At 33.6% G+C, this 12,516-nt stretch overlaps 1 protein-coding gene across 4 annotated transcripts in view; it reads left to right on the top strand.

Moving 5' to 3' along the window:
* The window catches only part of LOC119527573 (protein argonaute-3), a 180,672-nt gene that overhangs the window by 87,172 nt on the left and 80,984 nt on the right, over positions 1–12,516 (top strand). Inside the window, exon 1 of one of the 4 annotated variants that reach the window (XM_037827737.1) lies at positions 3,420–3,511. The exons of the other annotated variants lie outside the window; for them this stretch is intronic. The gene's annotated coding sequence lies outside the window, so the exon portion shown is untranslated. Of the gene's footprint in view, positions 1–3,419; positions 3,512–12,516 lie in introns of those variants that run through there. 4 annotated transcript variants of the gene reach the window in all.

The following is a 12,516-nucleotide window of genomic DNA, read 5'->3' as shown; positions in this document are numbered from 1 at the left end:
CTATCTATGTATGTGTTAGTACCAACACTGTTTTAATTATTAAGGCATTTAGTATGTTTTAATATCTGATAAGGCTAGTGACTTCTCATTTTCTCTTTTCAGGATTTTCTAGGCCACTGTGTATTTATTTACCATATAAACTTCAAAAGCACCTTGTTTAGATCTGGCAGGTGGGGGAGGAAGGATTATTATTTTTATTGAGATCTCATTTCATTTATAAAGTAATTAGAGCAAATTGGCATCTTTATGATATTTGAGTCTTCCTGTATTGATTGTAGCCTGATATAATGGTCAGATTTTGTGAAAGTATTTGAAAATAAATTATATTCCATTATTAGAGTAGAGTTCAATGAGTATCATCAGATCTACCATTTTGGTTATGTTGCTTAGGTTATTTCCTTATTTTTTTGTTTACTTGATCTCTCAGACTAGGAGAAATAAATTAAATTTCTTCGTGTTAGTGTTTCTATTTCTCCTTGTATCTTTTCTAATTTCTGCTTTCTGAAAGTTGCTTCAGTATTACTGGGAGCATATATATATCTGTATCTGTTTTCTTCATTGTGAATGGTACCCTTTACAATGATAAAGTGATTTTCTATGTCTCTTTTTATACTTTTTGGCCAAAACTCTACATTGTTTAATAAAAGGATTACAATCTGTGTTTTTGTAAACCCTTCCTATCTTTTAATTTTTGCTTTTCTTTAATTTTTTTAATACTTTCTGAATCACAGGTGTGTCTTTACAGATCAGCACAGGGTGGTTTTGCTTTGAGTCAGTTTAAAGCTCTTTTTCTTCTAATGGACGAGTTAAGCCAGTTAGATAGATGGATAGATGGATAGCTAAGTGGGTAGGTAGGTAGGTAGCTAGGTGGCAGAAGGGAGGGAGAGAGGGAGAAGATACATACATGTTTGGTCTTAGCTGTGTCAAATTATTTTATGTCATATTTTCTGATTATATATGTTTTTCTGAAATTTAATGTGCTTTTCTGTGCTTTTAAAATTATAGTTCTGATATTCAGAACTATATTTATATCTTTATATAATCCCATCTTCCCCTCTTTCTTAAAGCAATGTCTTTTGTTTCCTTTAATGAGCAACAATTATATTAGCTTTATTCTCTTCCTTCCCTTTTTTCCTTTCTCTCCTTTGCTACCTAGTTTTAGCCACTGTAGCATTATTTTATTGCTCTTTATAATTTTCCTCTTTAAATTTGCATAAATTTTTACTACGTGACTTTCAACTTTGTCTCCTGTATATCATATATAATGTAAAATCAGTGAATTTATTATACTTTTTGTATTTTCTATTCTTATTGCTCAGTTATTTGTATTTAATATTATTCCTACATTGTTAGAGCATGTGATAGTTACCTTTAATTCTGTCACTTGTGTGCCTATTTATTTAAATCTTAGATCTGCATTTAAATGCTTTGGTGCTCACTGTCAGCCCTTCTGCTGAAATTTTTCCTGTCATGTTTTGCCCTCAAGTTGATTCTTCAAAAATGACTTGTGAATAAGAGCTATGTTTTTGCATATTGAAAACCATTTGTCTAAGCCTTATATGAGAAGGACTGCTTGGCTAGATAAAAAATTATTGGCTCACTTTCTTTCCTTGAGTTCTTGTAAGTATTTTTCTACAGTCTTCCAACATTGAATGTTATTCTTCTATAATATTAGAAGTATGATGCCAGCTTGATTTTCTTTTCCTTAGAAGAGACCTTTTTTTTTCTGGTTGTTAGAAGTGTTTTTTGTGTGTATTTTACTAGAGTTTGTCTCATTATTGACCATTTTAGGGCAGTTTTACTTAGAACACAGAATTTCCTTTTAAAATATAGACTCAAGTCATATCTTTATAAAAATCTTATCATTTTATTTTACTTTTTAAAAATTTCTAACTTATGGGCTCCTTACTATGCTTTTTGTATTGTGTATCTTACCATGTGCTTATTGTAACTTAGTCTTTATTTTGGAATTTTTTTGGTCTTTTTCTTCCATTTCTTTCCTGAATTCTGCAGTGCTTGTTTCACCACCTATTGACTGGCCATCTCTTACCTGAGATCTTTCTCCTCAGCTGCATTAAGAATTTTTGAATTAATTTTTGAAAGTAGGGTTATGATTTTCATCTACTTAGAGATAATATATTTCTGTTGAGGTTTCTTTGTCAGGTCGCTGTGCTGTCCTTTCACATGATATCTTTGTATGGATACTTATCACTTTTTTTGCTATTCATGTTTGAATGAGATGGGTTTTCCCAAACCACCTATTAGAAAGGAGTGGGATAACATTAGGAGCAAAGTAGTTTTCCACATTTCTCTGTTCAAGGCCCTGTCCTCTTTTGTTTTGATGGATTATTTCTTCAGAATATAGCCACACCTCCTTTGCCTCTCAGTAACTTACATGGTTTGAAAAGTTTGCACTACCAACCATGAGTTCTCCCAGGTCCTTACTAGCTTCTGCTGCCAAGGATAAAACTTCTGCTTTTTAAAGTGCCTGCCTCAAATGTTAACAATTAGAGAACTTGTGAAAGGAATACAGGAGTTCTTTGTACTAGTCTTTCAACTTTTTGTAAGTTTTAAATTATTTCAGAATAAGAAATTAAAAAGAAAAGTGCTTGCCTCATTTTTAGAAGAGTTGTCCTTTCTAAAATATGTCACTTCTAGATCACCCTCTACTCACCCTCATGACACTTTCTGCACCTGCCTCCTTTTGAGATTTCCGCATTCAACCTCAATTCTGAACATCACAGTTTCTACTTAAGATAGAACTCTCTCATTCTGGGAGTGAAAATTTACAATTTTCCCTCAAGGTTCCTTCCACACTTATTGTCCTTCTGCCATGCTCTGATGTGGCTTCTTGCATAGGTTCTACTAATCACAGGTACTTTGAGCCATATTTACTTATAATTTGGCATTTTCAGGTTTTTATTGTCTCCTAGTTTCACTGAAGATGCAGGGTTTTCTTTTTTTTTTTTTAAACGTTCTCTTCGTTGCTTTGTATGAGTTCTAGGAGAAAAGTGGAAAAATTTGGAACTAAATTGCTTAAATTGCTGCTATGTTCCTACTATAATGTGAAGTCCAGCTTTGGATATTATTAAGAAGTAATTTCTAAATTACTGATTGATCAGAGAAATGACAAAAGATATTAAAAATATTTTGAACTGAGGGGTAAAGAAAATAGTATATATCAAAACCGGTGGGGTCAGTTGCTTAGAGGGCATTTAAAACTTTAAATGATTTTTAAAAAAGCTAACACGTTCATCTCAAAAAGTTAGAAAAAATAACAGAATGATAAATGCAAAGGAAATGAGGGATAGAAACAGAAATTAATGAAATAGAAAAACAAACTTACCTGTATCCTGCAGGTAGGGAGACTTCAAAGTTTTTTAAGAAGGATAGTGACATGATCATATTTGTTTTCCAGAAAGAGACTTCTGGCAGCAGTGTGGAGAATAGATAGAGGAGAAAAAACTAATCTGAGAAGCCAGTTAGGAGACTTTTTCAATCACTAGTTCAGGTAAGAGATGATGATGGCCTGGTCTATGTGGGATGGAGAGGAAGGAACATATTACAAGGATTGAGCCAAAAAAAAAAATAGGTTTAAGAAAAGCTCTGGGTGTGATTACTGGTACATGGAACTGATTGGAAACAAATAGACCAGAAGTTCTATTAGGTTTTTAAAGGTATTATTTTTGCAAATAAACTACAAGCCTGGTATATCAGTCAGGGATCAACCTGATAAGCAGAACTATCAAGAGATATATATAGAGAGATTTGGATTACAGTTGTAAGATCTGGCTAGGCAAGTCTGAAATCCATAGGGTAGGCTGAAACTAATGGGCACAGGCTGAAGCACAGGTGGAATTTATTCTCTCTCTCTCCAGGAGGCCTCAAGCAGGCCTATCAACTGATTGAATCAGGTCCATCCAGATTAGACAGTTGACTTAAAGCCAACTGATTATGGACTTTAATTACATCTACAAAATACCTTCATAGTACACCTAGATTAATGTTTGATTAAATAACTGGCAACTGTAGCCTAGCCAAATAGGCACATCAAACAAAAAACCCTACCCTACCTGGTGTGCAAAAGTTTATGGTTATTCAATCCTTGAAACAACCTTCAGAATCCCAAACCTGGACAGTAACTGTGCTACAAAAAATGTAGCTCCCATGAAGGACATTCTCTCCAGCATACATTCAGAATAGTGATTCTGAGTTTCTACCAGGTGTGAACAGTAATGCTTACCAACTGAAAATGCGGGATAACTCTGCTATTGCTGGATAGATAGCAATATACACAACGTATAAATAGGTCAAATGTTAACTTGTCCGAAATTTGAGGAAATGCAGGTCTGAAAATCTGTAATGGTACAACCTTAAAATAGAATTTGGGCATTTCTCAGTATATAAATCCATGTTTGAAACTTCAGAAATGAGAAAAAATCCTTAGGAATAATATTTACATTGAAAACAGGAAAGAATAGTAATAAGGCCATGGGGAATTCTAGCATTTAAGAAAGGAAGAAGAACCAGTAAGCAAGTAATGATTATCAGAGGTAGTATATGAGAGCCAAAAAAAAAAAAAAATGGGGTCAAGAAAGCCAAGACAGGAAACAGATTCAAAGAGTAGAGGATTTCACAGTTAAGCAGTGGAAGCTTTTCCAGTAAAATCAAGAGTGAGACAAGGATATCAGTACTATGATTCTTAGTCACTATTGTGTTTGCTAACTTCTGTTCTTTTTACAGGTTTCAATCTACATGTTACTTCCTTGAGAAAGCAGTATTTGACACCCATTTCCCCTTCCCCACTCCAGCCAGTCCCCAATATTAAGTTAGGTATTTCTCTTATGTATTCCCATAACACAATGTACCTCCCCTTTAATGGCATATTGGTACAGATACACTTTTTATATCTCCTATTGAAATAAAATCCCTGTGAAGCTAGGGACAGTCCATCTTGTTCTGTACCCTTAGTGCATAGCACAGCTCTTAGCCATATTGAGCAAAAAAAATGAATAAATAAATACAAGGGCATAGAGAAGAAGCATCCAAATAAGCCTGGAAAGTCAGAGAAATGTTTGTAGAAGAGTGATGTCTGAGCTGAGCTTTAACAAATACAATGAGATGAAGAGTTTGGGTTGAAAAAAGGTGGTACCCAGAAATAAAAGATTTCTAGCAGTCTCTAAAATATAATAGAATTTTATTGAAAGACATGCAATCCAAATAAAATGGAATATATTAGGCTTATTGGGAAGATAATTTTATAAGATGGTAATTCTCCCTAAGTTAATCTATACCAGCATTCCAACAGGCTATATTATGAAAGTTGATAAATAAAGATTTATGTGAAAGAATAAATGACCAAGGAAAGCCAATAAAATTCTAAAGAGGAACAGAGGAGGACACGCTCTATTTGTGATAAAACAATAACGTTTTATAATTGTTATAAAATGTATGTAGTGGTATTTCAAACCAGTGGGTAAAGAGTACAATATTTAGTAAATGGTGTTTGGATAATTGTTAACCATAGGAAAAAATAATTAGACCCATATCACATACACAAAAATTATTTCTAGGTATTAGAATCCTAAATGTGAAAAGCAAAACTTTTGAAATTATTTTAGAGAAAAAGATGAGAATATATCTAACATTGAACAAAATACAAAATATACAAACCATAAAGGAAAATACTAATAAACTTGACTACATCAAAATTTTAAACTTCTGTATTACAGAACAGCATAAACAAAGTTAGACTAGGAGAATACTTGCAGCATATATAACCAAGAGCTTCTATAAGATATAAAGTCAGATAAATAGAAGAATAGGTAGTTCTCAAAAGAGGACTCTCCAGTACCAACAAACACATGAAAACATTCTCAAATTCATTAATAATCAGGAAATTGTAAATTAAATCAAAAAAGTACCATTCCACATCCTTCAGGTTTGTAAAAAATTGAAGTCATAAAATACCAAGTGTTGGTGAGGATGAAGCAAAAGGATTCTCACATGCTGTTGGTATGAGTGTGATTTGCTACAACTACTTTGGAGAGCAGTTTGCAGTATCTAGTAAAGTTGAAATCTAACGTATCTTAAAATGTATAATATACTTTAGAGATATCTTCCATATGTGCCTGAGGCATTATTTGTAATAGCAAAAAAAAAAAAAAAAACTAGAAACAGCTTAAATTCACATCAATAGCAAAATGAATAAATGGTACATAAATTGTTACATAATACTGTGGAGTACTAAACAACAATTAAATGAATTAGCCAAATCTGCATTTATCAACATGGCTTATTATTGAAACTATTATTGTGTGTAGGAGAAAATCAAATAGCAAAAGGATGTGTTATTTATGTAAACTTAAAACAAAAGTAGATGCTGGGTATGTACAAATGCAGTAGAATTATAAAAACATAAATGGGAAGAATACACACCAATTTCAGGATAGTGGTTCCCTTTAGGAAAGAAGGAAGGGGTATGGAATAGGCTGGTTGGTGTGAAAAAAAGAGATTGACCAAAAGGGCTGCATGTTTCAAGAAAAATGGGAGAGTTTGTTTATTTGTATGAACAGATTATCTTTGTAGATAACTTATGGTGCCACTGTGAAACAAAGAAATAGTAAGATTAATAAAATTTTTTAGAAAAAAGATCTATGCTATCTTAATGAAATGAAAATAAAGCCTAAAATTTTCTACAGGTTTATTATTAAACTGCCAATAAAATGTAATGCTGCTGTGAAAAATGAGTGAAAATATTGCACTGACCTTACTTGCTTGTATTTCTTTTTTTTGCTTTCGTTATATTTTAATTTTGCAACCCACACTTGGTATACTGCAGTGAATATAACAGTCTTTAAGAGCATCACAGTGAATCTGATGTTTGTTAATTGTATCTTCCTTAAGTAAAGAGGTTTTCATTGCTCACTTAGCAGAGCGAATGCTAAGTATTTTACATTATCTCATATAAATTCCACCAAAGTTGCATGAGTTATGAAGTTTTAGAGAGGGAAAGTCACTTGCCCGAGGTCACTTTGCTTATATTTAAATGGTAGAGGTCAACTGTTCTGACTCCCAAGCTTATATCCCTCATAATCACAGCTCTATACGGCATTCCTTAAGAAACAAGATTCCTGGCAGGCAAATCTCAGACCCAGGACGTCTGAGTTGAGAAACTTTATTTTGATTTCTTGTGCTTTTCAGTAAAAAGTAGTTTTCTATAAAACATTCATTGTCCATTTTGCTCCTAGAAAAAGGTAGTTGGAATATATAAATGGTTTATAGAATTTAGTAATTGTAATTTATTTTTTCTTTAGAGTCAGAAGTTCACTCTTCCTATGAAAGGAAAACAGATTGCTAGTAAATAATTTGTTAATCACAATATTAGTGTTGCTTGCTTCATATTGTTTGACTTGACTTTAGATATAAGATCTCTGAGATTAGGAAATAATTTGATTCTATAATATTGAGATAGGTTCTCTCAAGTAGATCAAAACAACACATTTCTTTTGGGTGAAATTAGAGTCATCAGCTGATTCAGACAGCAAGGCAGGAATTTATCAACACATGGTCAAGCTGGGCTGAATAAAGATCTGGTTGGTCTTACCCAGGCAAACTATCTTCACATTAGAAAAACAGTATATGGCAGCAGGAATCTGAATGACAGTCTTCCTCACATCTGTTTCTTGAGTCACACTTGTTTCAGTCTGGTTGAGTATGCCCCTTATATTTGGTACACAGCTGTCCACTTGGGATCACACTATTGCCCTGGGAATTCCTTTTATTCTTTCTGCTATATTGATCTCCTGTTTCCTGTATCCCTTTTCTTCCTCTCGTGAATTTTCAGAAGCTTCATTAGAAAATAGTACACAGTAGCTAAACTTTTGAGGCACTCTGTATGTTGGAAAATATATTTTATCAACAAGTTTAAATGTATTTAGCTGAATATAGATTTCTATGTTAGAAATAACTTTCGTTCTGAATTTTGAAAGCATTGCACCATTTTTGAACAGCTTTATTAAGCTTTAATTTACATACTATAAAATTCACCCACTATCTTTTTTGCTTCCCTTGTTTTACTTTACTTTTAGGAAAAATTCCACAACTTTACCTTTCAACCCTGTTATGTTTTTAATTTCTAAGTTCTTTTTTTTTTTTTTTTTTTGTATTACTAAAGGAAAACATTTTATTTATGGAAGGACCATGTGGTTTAATTTTTTTTTTTTAATTCAGTTTTATTGAAATATATTCACAAACCATACAGTCATCCATGGTATACAATCAGCTGTTCACAGTATGATCATATAGTTATGCGTTCATCACCACAATCTATTTCTGAACATTTTCCTTACATCAGAAAGAATCAGAATAAGAATAAAAAATAAAAGTGAAAAGAGAATACCCAAACCATCCCCCCATCCCACCCTATTTGTCATTTAGTTTTTACTCCCATTTTTCTACTGATTTTTTTTCAATTTTTTAACTTTGTTTATCAAAAAATTAAAAACAAACAGGCAAACAACAACCAAAAAAACCCCACAACATTTCAAACAAAGCAATGGATTAAGGAAAACAAATAACCTAAAATAACTACTTTGCTTCCAATATGTTCCTACCATACCCCAAGAAAATTAGTAAACCATGTCCAAACAGAGGAGTAAGAAAAACAAATAATCTAAAATAGCTACATTGCTTCCAACATGTTCCTACCATACCCCAAGAAAATTAACAACCCCTAAGAAAACAAAGGAATAAGAGAAAAAAAAAACCTAAAATAACTCTATTGCTTCCAACATGATCTTACTATATCCAAGAAAGTTTACAAACCATAATCATTCCTGAGCATTCCCATAACATTGAGATTACCCTCCATAGTTTATCTGTTCTTATTAGATTATCATTCCCCCTCCCCTAATTGGTATCTCTAGGTCCCCTACATTCTACAGTATAAAACATTGTACATTTTTCACAGAATTCACATTAGTGGTAACATACAATATCTCTCTTTTTGTGCCTGGCTTATTTTGCTCAGCATTATTGTCTTTTTTTTTTTTTTTTTAATCTTCATTTTATTGAGATATATTCATATACCACGCAGTCATACAAAACAAATCGTACTTTCGATTGTTCACAGTACCATTACATAGTTGTACATTCATCACCCAAATCAATCCCTGACACCTTCATTAGCACACACACAAGAATAACAAGATTAATAATTAGAGTGAAAAAGAGCAATTGAAGTAAAAAAGAACACTGGGTACCTTTGTCTGTTTGTTTCCTTCCCCTATTTTTCTACTCATCCATCCCTAAACTAGACAAAGTGGAGTGTGGTCCTTATGGCTTTCCCAATCCCCTTGTCACCCCTCATAAGCTACATTTTTATACAACTGTCTTCGAGATTCATGGGTTCTGGGTTGTAGTTTGATAGTTTCAGGTATCCACCACCAGCTACCCCAATTCTTTAGAACCTAAAAAGGGTTGTCTAAAGTGTGCGTAAGAGTGCCCACCAGAGTGACCTCTCGGCTCCTTTTGGATTCTCTCTGCCACTGAAGCTTATTTCATTTCCTTTCACATCCCCCTTTTGGTCAAGAAGATGTTCTCCGTCCCACGATGCCAGGTCTACATTCCTCCCCGGGATCTAGGTTCTTTTTATTTCCTGAATATTATTTTTTAGCATATCTTTCTTGTTTCACAAGATGCAGTATCTTCTCTTAGTTTTTTGAGCATAATTATATTTTGGTGGTTTCTTCTTCAAGCATATGCTTATGTTTTTTCAAATTTCTTTTTGTTTGTTTTGATCTCTGTCTTTCTTTTTGGAGGCTTTTCTCAGATATCTAGTGTCCTTAATTATCTACTCATGATTCAGTGGGACGCTAAAAAACTGACTAGAAGCTCTGAATATGTCTGAAGCTCTGAATGCATTGTTGACTTTGAGCTTCATCATAGGGTGATTTCAGTGGGCTAATGTTGCAGAACCTGCAATCTTAGTATCTTTAGGTCTTTCCTCTTGGGCTTTGGGCTAGTCATCCAAAGATGAGTCTTCCAAATTCCTGTCTATATTCTGAAAGCCAGATTGGGAGTTCTGATGGAGGGAATTTCTGCATTCAGCATTTATGTGTTTATGGTCATTTAATACCTTGCTTTGGGTACAGTCCTGTGCCCTCAACTGTTCCTGGCATTCTTTCTCCAGAGAGCCTTTGTTTTTCCTTTTCCAGAGAATAAACATCCAGATTTATGCTGGGATGATGGAGGAGGAGGTATTCAATATTCTGGAGCTAGGAATGGGATCTTGGGCTCTATCTACTTCTCAAAAAGCTTTCCTTTTTATTTTCTACACTACCCAATCCCTCTTACCACCAGTTTCAGAGGTACCTAGTACTGCCATTCTTGTGCCTTTAGAGGATTCTATGATGTAAATGCAATTGGTTCTTATTTTTCTCACAGCAGGCTTGGGATTTCATTTTGTTAAGTTTTCTAAGTCAATTACCTCTTATCCATTTTCTTTTCGTCTTCCAAAATATTATTTCCTGTTTTGTTCTCCCCTTCTAGATTTATGTCTTTTTTTGTTTTTATTATTATTCCTTACCATAATTATTGTAGGGTTTGGGGAAGGAATGAAACAAGATGCCCGTGGTTAATCTGCCCTTTCAACCCAGAATCTATATTTAAAGGGCAGGGGCTTTGTCTGGTTCACCTCTAAATTCCAATCAATAATGGCATCCCTAATATAGTAGGCACTTAATAAATGTTTAAATGAATGAGTACGTCTTCTTTTACATCTGTTGTTAATTATCTGTCAATGCATAACAAATTACCCCCAAAATGTGGTGACTTAACAATGAACATTATCTCACATGTGTTCTGTGAATCGGGAATTTAGTAGTGACTTAGGCAGTTCTGGTTGAGTCTCTCATGAGGCTGCAGTTAAGATGTCATCCAGAGCTATAGTCATCTCAAGGCTTCATGGGGCCTGGGAGATCTGCTTCCAAGATAGCTCACCCACATGGCAACTAGTTAGTGCTGGCTGTTGGCAGGAGGCCTCAGTTCCTAGCCACATGGACTTCTCCATGGGTTTGGTTAAGAATTTTTACAACATCGTAGTTGGTTTAGTAATCCATGAGAGAAAGCAAGGCAGAAGCTGCAACGACTTTTAGATTAAGCATTGAAAGCCATCTACCATTTTCATAATATCTTATTCATTACACAGATCAATTACATTCATTGTGGTAGGGCATTACACAAAGGTGTGAATCCCCAGGAGGCATGACTCACTGGGGACAATTTTGGAGACTAGCTACCATACATAGTTTCCATCTTAAGCTAGAAAAAGAGTAGCAGGTTAAACCCAAAGTGAGTAGAAAGCAAGAAATAGTGAAGATTAGAGCAAAAATTAATTAAAAAACAAACAGTACAGAAAATGAATGAAGCCAAAAGTTGGTTCTTTGAAAAAATTAATAAAATTGAAACACTCCTAGCAAGACTAAGCAAAAAAAATAGAAAACACAAATAACCAATACCAGGAGTGAAAGAGAAATATCACAAAAGATCCTTCAGAATTAAAAGGTTAATAAGGAAATATTATAAATAACATTATGCTAATAGAATCCAGCCATATATTAAGAGGATAATACAAGATAATCAAGAGGTTTTTGTCCCACTATGATTTAACATTAAAAAAGGAATCAGTATAATTTACCACACTAACAGAATAAAGGAGAAACATCATATAATCCTCTCAGCAGAAATCATTTGACACATTTCAATATTCTCACGATAAAAATGTTCAGCAAACTAGCAATAAAATAAAACTTCAACATGATAAAAACATCAAGAAAAACATACACACACCATCTTTCTTAAATGGTGAAAAGACTGAATGCTTTTGCCCTAAGATCAAGAAGAAGAGGAGAATGCTTTCACCACTTCTATTTAACATCATGTTTGAGGTCCTAGCCAGTGCAGTGATGCAAAAAAAAGAAATAAAAGGCATAATATTTTAAAGGAAGAAAGTAAAATTATCTCTGTTTGCAGAAGACATAGTAGTCTACATAAAATCCTAAGGAATTGACAGGTAAAACCTTCTAGAATTAGTAGGTGAGTTTAGCAACAGGATACTAGTTCCATAAACAAAAATCAATACCATCATTCAACAGCTGGCCAAGTGAAAAAACAATTTTTAATACAACATCATAATGTCAAAAGCCGTGAAATACTTAGGAGTAAATTTAAAGAAAGGTGCAAGACCTCTTCACTGTAAACTACAAAACATCACTGAGAAAGTTAAGGAAGATCTAAATAAACAGAAAAGTATACCATGTTCCTGGACTGGAACACTCAGATTGCTAAAATGCTCCATTCTCCCCAAATTAATTTATTGACTCACCACAATCCCATCAGGCTTCTTTTTTATATAAATTGATAAGCTGATTCTAAAATTTATGGAGATGTAAAGAATAGCCAAAAACATTTTGAAGAAGAACAAAGTTGAGGGACTTATACTACCTGATTTTGAAA

The sequence above is a fragment of the Choloepus didactylus genome, chromosome 2 (assembly GCF_015220235.1).
Source record: "Choloepus didactylus isolate mChoDid1 chromosome 2, mChoDid1.pri, whole genome shotgun sequence".
Taxonomy (NCBI): domain Eukaryota; kingdom Metazoa; phylum Chordata; class Mammalia; order Pilosa; family Megalonychidae; genus Choloepus; species Choloepus didactylus.
Note: the sequence above shows the minus strand (reverse complement) of the source record. Positions and strands in the feature narration are given on the sequence as shown.